The sequence below is a fragment of the Brachyistius frenatus genome, unplaced genomic scaffold (genome assembly GCF_029030835.1).
Source record: "Brachyistius frenatus isolate BFR_SWC_R1_liver_20210118 unplaced genomic scaffold, ASM2903083v1 Contig_17, whole genome shotgun sequence".
Taxonomy (NCBI): Eukaryota; Metazoa; Chordata; class Actinopteri; family Embiotocidae; genus Brachyistius; species Brachyistius frenatus.
Genome location: NW_027210616.1, coordinates 1,470,184 through 1,485,992, shown reverse-complemented (window position 1 = coordinate 1,485,992; position 15,809 = coordinate 1,470,184). Strand labels below are relative to the sequence as shown.

General features: G+C 38.7%; 1 protein-coding gene across 4 annotated transcripts in view; it reads right to left on the bottom strand.

Annotated features, from left to right (window-relative positions):
• The window catches only part of diaph2 (diaphanous-related formin 2), a 371,302-nt gene that overhangs the window by 211,539 nt on the left and 143,954 nt on the right, over positions 1–15,809 (bottom strand). The window lies entirely within an intron of this gene.

The following is a 15,809-nucleotide window of genomic DNA, read 5'->3' as shown; positions in this document are numbered from 1 at the left end:
CCATAATTTATGCAGATGTGAGAACCCTTGGTCTATTCGGAGAAAGGCCTGGCACACCAACATGTGAGAGATATGAGATGCAGCGCAGAGTGAAACACAGCAAAATATTGATCATGGTTATTAGGTTCCCCCGAGCAACGTCCGTATGAAGCATGCCAAGTATTTACAAGGCTAACTGAAATGTCCAATGCACATTTTAAAATAGGCATTTCATTTTATCTGTCAAAAAAAAAAAAAAAAAAAAAAAAATGAATGCAACTGTGTGCTTCATCCCAGACAATGACAACAGTCATTAATCGTGCAACTCCACTGGCTTCCCATGCATAATGCCAGTTACTTAAAGTGGTCAAAAAAAGCTTTCCGGGACTTAACAGTTTTGTCATTATTAATATTAGCATTGTTATTTTCATTATTCCAAAGTCAAAGCTGAAGACCATTTAATTTGACGTGTAAATATTGTCTGCATGTGTCTCCTGAGAATTTGAATCGACAGTGGTAAAACAATCTAAACAAATGAATGACAACACTAAAATGGTGTAATCGTTAAGATCCTATGCATGTATTAAAAAAATAATTAGGGGACTTATATGTGGAGATGTGTGTCGGATTGTTACATGCCTGCCTGATTGCAAGGAGCATGTCTGAGGAAATAAACGTGTTCTCTGCCGCCCTAATAAATCTCATGAAGCTTTAAAAAGGCATTCCTGTGTTTGTCTTAGCACATATTTCTTAACCTCGCTCAGCGTATAACATCACCTTTGAACATGTCAAGACACAAGCACGACATTGTAAGGAGCAGCTCAGCCTTTCTTTCAACTGTCTGTTTTTCTAAGCTGTCTCCACACATAAAGCAAAGGGGGGAACCTTTCTTTTTGCAAACACATTTTATCTTCTCAATGACATTCAACACTAAACTCATGTTCTTTGCGGACACAAGCTCCTGAGAGAAAAGGTTCACCTCGTCTTGACACAAACCATGACCGGATTAAAAAAAAAAAAGAAAATGACGGTGGTATTGAAATACATTCACTCCTTTGGGAAATGAAATATGGGAAAGTTAATACTTTGTCCATCCTTCAAAAAAAAAAAAAAAGTTCACATCGACACAGTTCAAACATCCAGGCCGGTCGCTGTCACAACATACAAAAACCCCTCACCGTGGGATCTGATGAAATTTTGATGGTGGATATGTTGTGTTCGCTATAGGTATAGCTGTGATTTACAAAAGGCCGGGAGAGACTTCTCTCCACTAACCACAAATCCACACCTCAGAGACGTTTCAGCAATTGGCTTGTATCACAGTGCCCCCTACTGGCAGAATAAATATCTCCGGTATCAGAACGTCAAGTGGAACGATGACAGGGAGCACACATTTTTATTGCAATCAAGACAAGGACTATGGCATGCAAATAACTAACTAAACTAACTGATGCTTCATTTAAAATTAATAGGAAAAAGTGTAAAAATTGAGACCATAACAAAGCCCTAAAGCTTTGATGTGATGTATCATTTCAATCAGTAAGTTCATTTTTGAGCCGTTTAAATCAGGTTATCTCATTAACAAACAATTACAAAACAACGTTTTGGTGGAAAACCTTTCAGATCTAAGATTTTTATTTTTTTTTTTTTTTAAATATTGGGGTTATTACTTAGTTTTGTGGCTGTTTAAATCTAGTTAAAAATCATATTTTTTTTCGGTGACATTTTTACGAGGTTAGTCCCGCTGAGACATGGTGTGTATTAAGTTTAACATTATGTCTGTGATCATATGTCTGATTCAGGTCTCAACAATGATGCATCATGTTCAGAGGGTAAAATTCCGCTTTTTGCAAGCCATTTCAGAAACATAAATACCAAATGCTCAGTGTTTCCATACATATTAGTGTTAACAACATAATCATTTGATTAAATTGGTGGATGACAGGCAATCAAATACATTTTCAAATAAATATTTTCAAGTATTTGCCAGCTATAGCTTTATAAACATAAATATGTACTTTAGTTTATGGAATAATGCTGTCAAAAATCAGTACCATAAATATGGATTCCTCAGCTGCTTTCTAGAAAATGAAAGGAAAAAAAGAATTGCAGGTGAGAATTGTAATATGCACTTGCCAGCATTTGATATCGCTTTGATTGAAATTACTAACACCTTGAAACTTTTCCTGCCGGGCTAAATAAACATCAACACTTCTCCCTGCATATGTATGGTGCTCTTTTCACAACAAAACGGATAAATGACAAGATCACATGTTGCAGGGGACAGATTGCTTGTGCTGACTTGCTGTAGCACTGGGATATCTTTCCTCCAGGTTTGGCAGCTTGTTAAATGATAATTGTTGGAAGGCAGCAATACACCCCTTGACCTGCTAGCTCTGATCAGCGCTTCAGAAACCTTGAATTGCGGTACTGCTAGCAAAGAGCTATTCATATTTTCAGGTGAGAAATGTGTCACATTAATTGGGGTGGATTTCCTTGGTGCTGGAGGACAATAACAAGCCACATTCAACAAGAGAGAAAAAAAATCGGACACCACTAAACCAATGTTTATTGTTGGTTTGACAGCATGATTTCCTTAATTACGACAGACAGAACGATGATATTAGCTCGGAGAGCCTCTCAAGGTCATTTTTAATATGTCTGAGTGTGTATTTCAGGCCTTACATGTGTCATAGAGGAGGCACAACAATACATGTATGCCCATACGTGTACTTCTTTGGATGCCACTGCTGTCAATTCATGACACTACCAAACCTATTAAAGACCTGATTTTTTTTTTTCCCAGGCGCATATCCATGAAATCAAAAAATATCAAAGTAATAAAAGAGTAATGTCTTGTTGCCGGTGCAGGAAGGTAATTTAGAAATCTCAGTTAACTCCTGGTGCAATAAAGTTAACGGAAGAGAGGTGCTGTACACACAAATCGTCTATTGAGAAATGTTATAATTTTCCTTAGTAGCAATAACAGCCTCCACCGGTGTACTTATCACATCCCTCTCCCTCTATCACTCCCTTTATTTCAAATATTACACTTCTTAAAACATCTCTTTCACGTGGGCGCCATCTACGTCTGTCTTCTTGCCCCCAACACATTTTTTTTTTTTTTTTTTTGGTCTTTTCCTGCGCTCACTCTTTCACACACTGACTTCCACTCGCTAATTCTCTCTCTCTGTATTCAAGTCAATACCGTTTTGCTTGCATGAAGTTTTAATTCAAATCATGTTGCCAAAGTACTTAGATGAAATTAAGAATAAATGAAATAGAATCATTAAAAAGTACTGGCACACAGTATATGAAAAACAAAAGAAGTGGAGTATGAAATGGTCACACACCAAAAAAAAGGAAGATAAATATATTCTATTATGTCAAATAAAAAACACCAAAAAAGTAATTCAAGGGAGCATTTCAAGAATAACACAATGTTAAAATATAAAAATGTCTACAGGCATTGTCTGAATGGTAATAAATACTTACAGGTAGGTGCATAAAAGCATATTTGTGTCTTTCATTTGGCTGAGACCTGCTGTACCAAGTAAAACTCGTCAAAGCAGATGGAGACTGCTTCCGTTGATGCTTATTCAGTGAAGGCTATTCAGGTACTCACAATCACAGTCACTGATATGGCTAAAAATTCAAACTAAATGTGGTTTACTCATCCTTATCATAGGAATCCCAAAATGTGCTTTGTCAGTACATTTAGATTTTTGTAGGGTCGAGATACTTTTATGGCACCGAATGACCGAATTGGTTTGTTAGTCTACTAATAAACCAATATATATATCCAACATAAAAAAAAATGCCTTATCATTTGCTAACAAATTCTAATACCTTTGCTACATCCATGCTACATGTTTTTTTAAACACATAACATGTGCTCTGTTTACACAGGAGTAACTCTCATCTGCGTTAGAGAGAAACAGCAGTGCATAGGCTCTACTCGGGCAGCTCGCCAGCATAGATAAAAATCATTGGGTTTTCACTTTTGTGGCGTAAATCTGACAATAGAACACCTTGTCTGACTCTTTTCAAAAACATGTCAAGCCACGCACCTGAGTTGCGTGTGCTGCAGTAACAGGAGGCTTCTCATGTGAGGCGTTTGGGGACATCTATTAATTTGAGCTCCAAAAAAATGATCTGGGTTACACTCTCCCCTCTAAAATACATGAAAACTAAAGATTTGTTACGGTAACTTTTAATGTAATTCTCCGTTACTTTGAATGGGTTTTATGAATTTGGTATACTTTTTTTTTTTTTTTTTTTTTTAAGCATCGGTGTCAAAAACAAGGTATCTGTAGCAGTATCAAAAATATTTTGAATGACACCCAGTCCTACATATTTGTACAATATATCTGTAAACAACCGCCAAATTTCCATTCCTACACATCAAGCTGCGAGAGCATCGAAACCACCAGCAATGCCATCAGTGAAAACAATTTGCCTGGAGTTTCCTTTGACAATGAAATGTCATTGGAGTCTGCTGTAGCTCTCATGCTGGTATCAGCGCCCACCTGTGTCTAAGTATGTATCAGAACACCCTGGGGGCGACTGCATCGGATTCTACAAGGTACCACCGTGTTCGAAGCACAATGGTGCACTAGCTGCTCTGCTGTGGGGCCCTTGGTACTTCTCTAATAATCTACCCAGCATGTGTTTATCTTTGTTGGACCAGGTTGTGTGGAGGAGGCGGTCGGGAAAAAGGAAGGCAGACAGAATCCTGCCAGCCTGCATGTGAGGAGCCCGCAAATCCAGAGGGACTGCTGGCTTTGTATGAGCGTGTGTTCATGTGTATGTGTGTGTGTGTGTGTGTGTGTGTGTGTGTGTGTGTGCGCGCGTCTCGGAGACAGAAATGGCAGCAATACAGTTATGCCAACATGAGTTATGGTCTGACTTACACAGACACAGACACACACACAAAACATTTAATTGCCAAAAAAAAAAGTCTCTCCCGAGCTCCATTGTGTCTAATGTGTTCAACGTTAATCTTACCCTTTGGGGACATTTGTTGTTGTGTTAATTACACACCACCAGGAGCCCTCATTAACACACATACAAATATGCCCATGCAACAGCACACACACAAACACACTAAGTACACAATTTAGGTGGAGTATGTAGAAGCATAGATTAAGTGAGGCAGTCCAATAAAGGAAAAGCAGAGCTAATGAAGCATTTACAGAGAGTGGGGTCATTTCAGACTTGCCTAAGGTCAAACCGTCTCCCACACCTATAATGAACAAACCAGCCTCAGAGAGGGACTCGTGGGCCAAGAGCGGCCAGCGTGCCCTGCTTAGTCATCCACTACAACCGCTAGCTCATCACATCCAGCACAGGCCTTTGCCTTCACCACTGTGTACGCTTTGGTTAATGCCAGTAGAGTTAGGCACGCTGCAATCATGACACACAACAATTAACCCCAGAGTATTTTCACCGGCCCTCTTCTCTTGCCTGCTATCAGCGCTCATTACAGTCTGCTACTCAGTGCAGCCATTTAAACTAGAAAAAAGCCCAACAAAACAACAAATGCTACTATTTGTTCTTCTCGTCCAGTTTAAGCTATTTTGGGGAGGACGGAAGGAGAGTTATGCGAGGCAACATGTTTTTCACCCTCGTGGAGGGAGGACCACCCATTTTATGGGCAGAATAATGGGCTACAAGGTGACCGGTATGCACCTGTCGTCCCCTCGCTTTCACCTAACGGCGGGACCTCTAATTACATTGCAGGAGGGCTTCACACATTCAATTATAGATAGTCAATTATAGATACAGCTGTAGCAGATTTGTAAAAGATGTATAGTATTCCCTCAGGAGAAATTGCCCCACATTATTCGGGACAGATAACTGGTGGGAGAAGGGAATACCTCTAAAATGAACTCGCTGGCCACATAGGCACCAATCAGCATGGGTATGAGCGTGAATGTATGAAAAATTGTGTAGAGAGCTTTGTTGTGTTTGCCTCAATGTAACACAGTGTAGAATACTGTGTAATAGAGATAATATGGTCATTTCTTTAAGCACTTGTGAGGAGTGGCTGGTAAATGGAGCCATCACTTGCAAGGAATAGAGGAGACATGCAGCTCATTGACGCAACAACATGAAACGTACAATGCAAACAACGACTAATAACATCAAGATATCTGTTTCTGTGTTAAACATGGTAGGGAAAATTATAAAAATGCAAATCGTGGTAACAGGATGTGATGGATACAGAAATGTGGACTGGCATTATATCCATAAAATAGGAAATGTTCCCATTGCTATTCTCCATTTCAGTACAGCTGAACTTGAATAAAAAAGTGTAATATGTTCTTCACATTCGCATCAGACGTACAATATCCAATGCAATTCACAGCTTAGTGTGATTAAAATTAAAATCAAGGCATATCAATCCTCTCAGGTTAATTTGTCTTACACTGTACGTCTGTGGTGTCTTTCCATCCTTGGGATGCCTGTGGCCTCAGAAAGGTTAATAAGCTGCTTTACCACAGCCGGAGTTGGATTGGAGGAGACTTGGAAAGGTGAAACGAAAGGTCAGGAGAGTAGAAACACCTTAATGCAAATCCACACAGTCAAAGTAATCTGTCAAGTCTTTAAAACCACCAGCTCTCCTACTTAACAGTCTCCAACCATTGCCGGATCTGTACTTTCCATGAAGCAAAACATTTATACATGGGCTTGACATCAGTCAGCCCCCATCTAGCGATGAGCAACTGGGGTCAAAGGGTTGGAAAGAATGTGGAGATGATGAAACACCTGCTGGAATAGATTGTTCAGTGGCCTGCCCGCCCACTGTGGATTTTAATGTCAACTGAGTCAACGTTGCAGCTAAATGTGCTTGATTTGGTGCGGTAAGTGCTCATCTATACCGTAAAAGCAAAAGCAGAATTCCCATGGCCGTGCCTCTGTTGTGAAGTGTTTCTGATGGAGTTTGCTATTTTATTTGCATGTGTAGGTGGAGCAAAGGTGCAATAACAGTGCAACACCACTGAAAGACCTAAAAATTTAACACGGCTCAAGTCGGAGTGTAGCTCACAGAAAATTGGGGCACCCTCAGAGTTTGTGAATTTGGTTTGCTTGCGAAGGCAAAGGCCTTACCAAAGGCAAAAAAAAAACCAAGCCAAAAACAACATTAAAATAATAGTTCACACTTACAGCACGCTTGCTCAGTCTTCTGCAGATGTATCACGCTTTGGATTATTCTGCGGTGTTCCAACAGTGAACTGTGTGTTCAATAAAACATGGTCAAAAGGAGACAACAAATAAGGAAACAATCTGTAATTCAGAGAAAGCATCCCCCTTCTACAAGGTTTCCACACTGAAACAATAAAAAATGCAGAGCTATGTCATTTATCTATGACTTCATTTGCCCAGAACAGTACCTGTATGCCTTGTTTTCTTGATTTAACACATCACATTTTAAGTGGTCTATTCATCTTCATCTCCTCAAGAAACAGACAAAAAGGAAGTATCACGTATGGAAAATAAAAACAAAGATGTTCAAAAATAACAGGACATGCTTGTTAGATGAATAGATTCATTAGCAGAAGCTTTGAAAGTTATTTTTTTGCAATACTTTGTCACTTAAGAAAGGAAGAATTCAGGACAGTGGCACTAAAAATGAAAAAAACATATTTTACTTAAAAAATAAAAAGAGGAGATTCAAAAATGATACTGAGATGGAAAACAGAAAGAGACAAACACTCATACAGACAATGAAATACAGACAGATTTAAAATATGTATGCTGTGGATACTGTTGCAAGACAATGATAAGAGAAAAAGAGGGAAGATACTGACTATAAGTTCAAGGGAGATGACAGGGAGGGAAAGATTTTGAAGTGTACAGAAAGGATTGGAGAGAGAGAGGATAGGGAAGTAAGCACAAGAAAGGGAAAATAAATAAAATAAAAGGTAAAAAATAAAGGCTAACTGTGCCAATGTGTGTATCCTGAAGGGAAACTGGGAAAAGTGTAATGGGCAGTTTATGTGCCTGCTATGGAGAGGTGGTGCTCAGTCCTTCAGAAGGCCAGAGAAAAACGTATTTTATGTCATGCTGAATGTACAGAAGTGTCGTAATTCAACATTAATTTCCGTGAACATTCTTAGATTGCATTATTTCCTTCTAATGGTGTTTTCCATTGATGTGTTTTAGTCTCTTCTTTCTGACTTGTGATAGACATATTGGGTGTTCGTCAAAATGAGAAAAAGGACGACGATATTTCGCTTGTTTGAAGTTGGAAATGTTTTTTATTTGGAATGTCACATTTGAGACCTCTGTAAAGGTGAAATTACTGCCGCGATTTCACCTTCAGCACATAACTCAGGTCTCTTTATTCTGCCAGTGAACGTAATTACAAAAACGCTGCCTATCTACTGTAGTTTACTCTGTTGCTGCTGTTGTAGCAGTAAAACAATCAATTAATTATTTTGAGCATCACAAGACTCAGGAAATGACTAATTCACAATCAGAATGTTATCCTTTTTGGTCCGATTTGTAAAATCTAGCAGCAGCGCACTGTTGAATTATTTTATTTATGAATTTATTTTATATTTCATCAGTATATTCTAAATTAGCTGTCTTGTTCTGATGCACCATTAGTCAGTATGTTTTATTATAAGTAAACAGCAACACAATTTTACTACAGCAGATATTTATTAGAAATAGCTTCATTTAATATCTACAAAAGCAGTCTTTAACTGTTACGAAGGTCATAACGTTTTCAATTCCAGTGCTCCCAAGTTTGAACATTTTCGATTAAGTGTCAGTGTTTTTTAGTGTTTTGTTTTTGGTTTATTTCTTTTCCTTTTTCAGGTGACTGTGGATCACAATCTGTAATCAGGCTGGTCTGTCAACCTTACTCTCTACTTCCCTCATCTCAACCTTTTCTGTCTGTGCAGTAATTTACCCCGCCATGGCGTGAGAAGTCATGATTGTTTATATTCAAGGGTGCACCATCTTGAACACGCAAGACTCTGATTGTTTACCTATCCAGCGTGTGACATCACGGTTGCTCTCTTCCCCCCCCCTGTGCTGCTCTGTCTCCTCGCTGTCCCTTTCCAACCAGATTGTCTGTGGGAGTGTCACCCCCTGGCCCACTTGCAGTCACAAACCAATTTCACCAAAGAGGCTCAAAGACAAATTAAACTTAATGCCATGTAACAAACTCAGCGGGCTACTGTGCACTGTCAGGCATTGTGTTAGCCAGCGGAGAAACAGGGGCCTTGGTGCACTTTTTGATCTGTATGGAAATCAAGAGTCAACGTGGAACCACATCCAAAGCACTTTTTGAAAAGTCGGAGTCAGACAACAGGGGTAAAATTGAGACACTAGTAAAACATTTGCATGTACAACTGATGAATTAACTGAGTTAACTGCGTGGCCGACAGAGATTGGGTTCTATCTCATTTAAGAGGATATTATGAAATACAGCGGGTGGTTGAGTTGTAACAGCTTGAAAAACAAACTCTGTCTACAGGCCTATCAGAGAAAAAAATACCAACCATTGCTTAAGTAGAACAAAAGCTATCAACCCCTGAAATTAATACCTGGCAAGACGAGTGAAAACAAAGCTGTATAAGTTGCTAATAGAACGTTGAGTGTCAACGAATCAACTCGAAGGACATTTGTGCAAAGGCTGCCGCTGTATAAATGTATAATTTATCAGAAAAATACTGAAGATATATGCTTTTTATTTTTGCCATATTATGTTTGACAAATCACTACATTGTAACCCATTTATATTAACAGTTATTTTGTAAAAGCACTACTGCACAACTTTTGAATTCCTTCATTATATTACTCATAAATGGTCCGTCGAGTGCAGCAGGCCATTCAAACAGTGAACAGTGAACCATCACACATCAAGTATTCCCTATAAAACCCACTGCTCTTGTACTTATATTTCTGAGCTGGATTAGATATGCACTCCGTATTCTGCTGTCTGTGATCATGGGGGTGAGTTAATGAAGCTCCATCGGGGCTTTTCCATGTGAAAAGCTCCAGTGACAGTGCTGACATTGTCCTCTTTTTAAAAGCAAGTCCCATTGTTAATAAGCATCAGATCACTCAATTAGGCTGCCACGCACACAAGTGGATATGTTGAATGACGCACTGGGAGACACACATCTGCACACATCTCACAAAACACACACAAACTAAACATATCTTTCCATTTGTTTGAAACTAAATATCACCTTTGAATATATTACAGTGAAACAAATGAAAATCTCCTGGGGTGATGGGGAAGGATGGTTGTTTTTATGTGTCATAAAAACAAATACAGTCATATCAGTAAATGCCATGTAATGGTAATGGTGTGGGGAGAATGGCTAAGATATTCAAAGTCATGATGTGAAAGTGAAATAAAAATAGGAGAGAGCCCAAAAATAACTGAATGTTTAACATTTAACTATCAAAAGGACTTGGGTTTATTAACAATTAATTTAGTATGATGTTCAAAAACTTATCTTCTGTACTTTACAGAGTTTTGTTGTCTTGCTGTCTCTGTTCCAGACGTATCATTATTCAGTATGTGAGCGCACTTGGGACACAGGTATGAGTTGTGTAGGTAACAGTTCCAGACAGAAAAAAAACAACGTATTATGAAAAGGAATAGAATGATTGCGCAACAGCAACAAACAACAACAACAACAAAAGTTAAATAAAGAGGATTATGTTGTCGATAAGATGAAAACAAACAGAGACAGAAATGTGCAGCACTGGAGAACTAGATTAAAAAGATAACGCAGAAAAATTGACATATCCCAAACTTGCGTTAGCTGAGATTGTGCCAGGGGAGTGAAGCACGGAGAAAAAAAGAAATAAAATATTTAGTTCCACGAGGGATATTTATTTCTGAAGAGACCGTTTTTGATGAACATTACATTGTACCTGAAGGCACATAAAAGTTAGCAGGGTGTAGACTTGGGATGCTGTAAGCGGCAAGTATCAAAGCAAGCTAATATTCAGAGGGCTAAAGTTAAAGTCCACTGTGATAGCCAGAATGGCTCTCATCTGAGAAGAGAAGATTAAAATCAGTGGGACATCACAGCGATGCAATATGAAGTAGGAATGAGAGGAAATTTCTCACTCGCTCGCTCGCGCTCTCTCTCTCTCTCTCTCTCTCTCTCTCTCTCTCTCTCTCTCTCTCTCTCACACACACAGATGCACACACACATAATATAGACTCCTACAATAAACCAATTACTTGTCATTAATATTTAAGGACCTAATTTCCATTCATATGTAATATATTAAAAACGTGCAGGGATGAGCAAAGAAAAGGGCTGACCCTGAGATATTCACAGTAGGCTGACTACCTCAAAAAGAGAGAAATTAACATCGGGGTATTTGTGTTTTATTGAGACAAATGTCTTCTGCCTGCACCAGCAATTAATGCCCTCCCTTCTAAAATACAGAAAATGGTACAATTTTTGCCAACTGTTTTCCAAAATGGGAGGACATCCTCTTTTCTTTGTTTCAAGTAATAATGGATATTTAATGAGTGATTGAGATGTGAGGAAAAGGTCTCGGGTTGTCAAAACAATTCACCAAAAGGAAGCATCACTCCACTCAGACCACCGATGACAGTTTACAAAATGAGTATGTGGTAAATGCCAATTGTGATCTTGTTTGTGGGAGACTGAAGCTGTTAAACAATGAGAGTGAGAGTGGGTGTCTTTTTCACTAAGCAGGCTCTGACTTCAGATAGACACCATCGTGTCCAGAGAGATGATTTCAGAAGCAAGCGGAGAAAGACAAGATAAGAGAAGAGAAAGGGAGAGATTTCAAGTGAAGAAAAGGCCTAGGTTAAAGATACAGAGGAAGGTTGCCTTGGTGGATGATCCCTCCTCTCAATTAACACAATCAGCAACAAACAGCTGTGTTCTCCAAGGAAACATGCCTAAACATCAAGACTGACTTCCTAACACTTTGACATAGAAAATATCAAAAGCTTATCTTTGTGCAAGCACTATTAATATAAGACTATTCCACAGTGGGCTGCAGTGACTTGAGTCGAGCTTTAACTCATTAGACAAAGTCCCTCATTACTCTGCGAGTATCTAAACAGACAGCTTCAATAATAGTCTTGGGATGTGTTTTTTTTTTTTTTTTTTTCGAGAGTAACAAGCTTTCTATCAACAAGACATATTGTTGGGGAATGAATACAGCTTAATAGGATTAAAATATTTTGAGTAGCACTCATTGTTGCTGCTGTGTTCTCTGAGCCAAAACTTGTGTCCGTAGACTTGTACTGAACAAGCACTGTAGGGACCAAAGCACACAGTGTGCTGGTCAGCAACAGTTTTCTCGTCTGAGAGGTTGCCGAGTGTCATGTGAGGTGGCCGACCATGCGTGAGTGTGTTTGATCCGGTGGCCGGGTCAGCCCCGATGTTAACAGAGTTATTAGGGGACTTATTAGGTAGAGTCGGAGAGCCAGCTAAACCCCCCACTGATTCCATCATTACTGCCGTTGTGGCCGGGTCATTACCACCCTGCTGCTGGGGCTTTGTAGCAGGGATTGAGAATCTGCTGGTGTGCACACCACTTTGGCTCAGGGACAGAGGTAAAGGAAAACGGGTGTCACAGTGAGGAGAACTCCTGAAGGATTTGATCAAATCCTTTGTGATGAGCAGGAGGAGGACTGCAGCCATCACTTGCAGCCAGGTTTTAACCAAGTTACCTTTCCAGAGTTGACCTTTAAAGTGATAACACACGATGGAGCATAATGAAATATTAAAAGAAAAATACATCTAATTAGTTGTTATACATTAGACTGGATTTTAGGGAGACTTCTGGTTTGTTTATTATTATAAATGCAACTTGAAATACTGAGCATGATGTGAAAAAAAAAATCTGCTTAAAATGATCCACAGATAGAATTTATTTGTACTCTATGACACCACTCCTTGACGCAGGTCTTTCTCTCTATGTCGTTTCTTAACTCGTTTTTTTTAGATTTATTTCCAAAGAATGTGTGTTTTGGTGTCCTTGTTCCTTTAACCCATTTTTCACCAAAGGTAGTTGGTTAGCATGTTAAAAGTAGCCGAGGCTTCCTTTGGGATGTAGATACGTCTTCATTTGGCCTGTTTTCTGTCTTCAGAAGAACAAGAGTGTGATCATTTACTGAACTACACTACAGCTACAACGAAACCTTAAAAAAATGTGTGATATAGTCAAGACTACAGCAGGACTGTAACTTCTAAACATATATAAATTAATATATATGCCTTACTACAGTGAATAAACAGAAGCGGTTTAAAATTTGCATGTTGAAATATACAGTCTACTCAGGGTTTTTATTTGTTGTCAAGTGACCTCCTTTCTTTCTTTGTGTTGTTTCTGCTGAGAAGCCCCAACATCACCATTACAAAGTGGCACATGCCCTTTGTCCGTCAGCAATTGATGTGGGCAATGGAGGAAACATTTTGGAAGAAAGGGGGTGTGAAGTTTGCCAACATCAATCTTGTTTCAAATTGAACTGCAAAGTTCCAGCTGAATGAATTGCCTTTCAAATGCAGGAGGCCATGGCTACACACATTCAATCCCAGAGTGAATCTGATTTGATCCCAAGAGCCGTACAAAGGCACAACCCACTGATTGATAAGGCGAACTGAGGGGAGATGAGAGTAAAATAAAATAAAAAGAGAGCCAAGTCAATGGAAGAGAGTGTAAAGAGAGAAGGAAAAGCCGATACAGTCAAGTAAAGGCAGAAAAGAAGGAAAAAGATGAAAGAAAGAAAGAAAAGAGGGAAAAAAAATATTTGAATGGGAAATAAAATAAGTCTTTGGCGTGGCCGGGTTGTTCTACTGATCCCATTGAATTTCTCTTATACACGTTTTAAAGATGTGAAAATCCGGGGGGGTGACGGAGCGAAAATAGAAATGTCTCTCTGTGATAAAAGCTTTTGTTTGGGTGGTAACAATTTTCTGATCACAAAGCACACATTGGTGCCAAAAGTGAAATACCTGCTTTGACATCAGTGACTGAGGAGCACCTTTAAGTGTAGCACTTTTTCCAACTCAGAAAAAAGGTGCTACCTTCTTCCCATTGTAAAATGGGATGCAGCATGTCATTTGAATAAGGCTGATATTAAATACAGGATTAATGCTATTTCCTTTATAGAAGCAATAAAACCATGTACAGCTGAGGGAAGTGATTTGAATAAACCGAGACCCCACAGTCATTTTTTTTCAGTCAGTCATTATGTTAAACTTAAAGGATGAAACACGGGCCTTTTAAGGCTATATCAGGGAAAAATTCAAAAGAAGACAGCTTACTCTGAAGTTAAACACAGCTCTAATAACTAGTTTACAATGGCCACGTGTGCTTCAAATTCTGGCAGAAAAAAATTCCTTTCAATTTGTCAACATTTGTTACCTTCATTTAAAGAGGAGTAACAATTGAATTAAATGCTAATTCAGTCCGGTTTTTCTATTAACCTTGGATTTATTGTCGAAACTGTGGCGATCTTTGTATGTTAATGTCCAATTAATTATTTCTATGTAATGATTAATTATATCAAAATTAATCAAATCTAATGCATTTTATAATTATGTTTTATTCTCAATGTTTTCATGCAAATATTTCATACCTCTAATATAAACATTAGAAACATGTGGGCAAAACAGCATGTACATGTAAACTAAACATACCATGTATACATCATATATTATATATTTACCTTCACATTAAACATTAAAATAATTTTCTAAATTGCTGACTGTAAATCACCATCTTGTTTTGCAGAGCTACTTCCTGGTTTAACCTTAACCAGCTGCATTAAATAGACATTGTTGGTCACATACAATAGTGATTTTATTTCCACTACGTTTAATACACATTTTAGAATACCATGGGTGAAAGGGGTATTTTTTCAAAAAGCATGTGGGTAAGGAGGAAAAAAGGAGAGAAGAAGAAAGAGATGAGAATTTTTCAAAAGTGTGAAGCAAGTCAATGCTGCCAGTATGACTGAATCAGTTATCCGTCTATGGCCTCAAAGAACCAAAGGACTGGTTTCTGTGTTGAGTTTTCAATCAGGCCAAAGAACCGTCTCATAATAAATGATGAAGAAAAAAAAAATAAAGAGCCACTTTTAGAAGATTGAAGCCAAGCTTGAAATCCCTCTTGATTATCATTTCCTTTTCTTGGTAAAACTCATTAAACAGTAAGACTCATAAAAGCAGCAGGGGAGATGACAGTCTTGCATTCTCAGTTGTTTTAGAGGCCTCTGAGCGCAATAAGCATCTGAAAATTGGGGGCTGTTAAAGTGTTTTTTTTTTTTTTTTACTGCCAAAGTGTTGTTCTTCAACAATACAAGTAACAAGCAAGAATCCCAAGGAACGTGCAGATAACAGAAGCCTTTTTTTGCACCATTTTCCGAGGGCAGCTCTGCAGGGAAGGCATTTACACCTGCTTGCCTCATCTTTCACGATACACTAGGCCCCCTAAGTGTGCTTTACTTATAAATATCCATGGCTTGTGGCAAAGATGGAGGTACCACAAAAAAGTAAAAGAAAAACCAACAAGTGTGTATGTGTGTGTGTGTGTGTGTGTGCGTGTGTGTGTGTGTGTGTGTGTGTGTGTGTGTGTGTGTGTGTGTGTGTGTGTGTGTGTGTGTGTGTGTGTGTGTGTGTGTGTGTGTGTGTGTGTGTGTGTGTGTGTGTGTGTGTGTGTGTGTGTGTGTGTGTGTGTGTGTGTGTGTGTGTGTGTGTGTGTGTGTCTTAAAAAAAAAAAACAGCAATATCCCAGACAAATGAAGTCCGTTTTCGCCTGTGACTTGTTTGTCAAATCAGCACAAAGGATTTATGGTC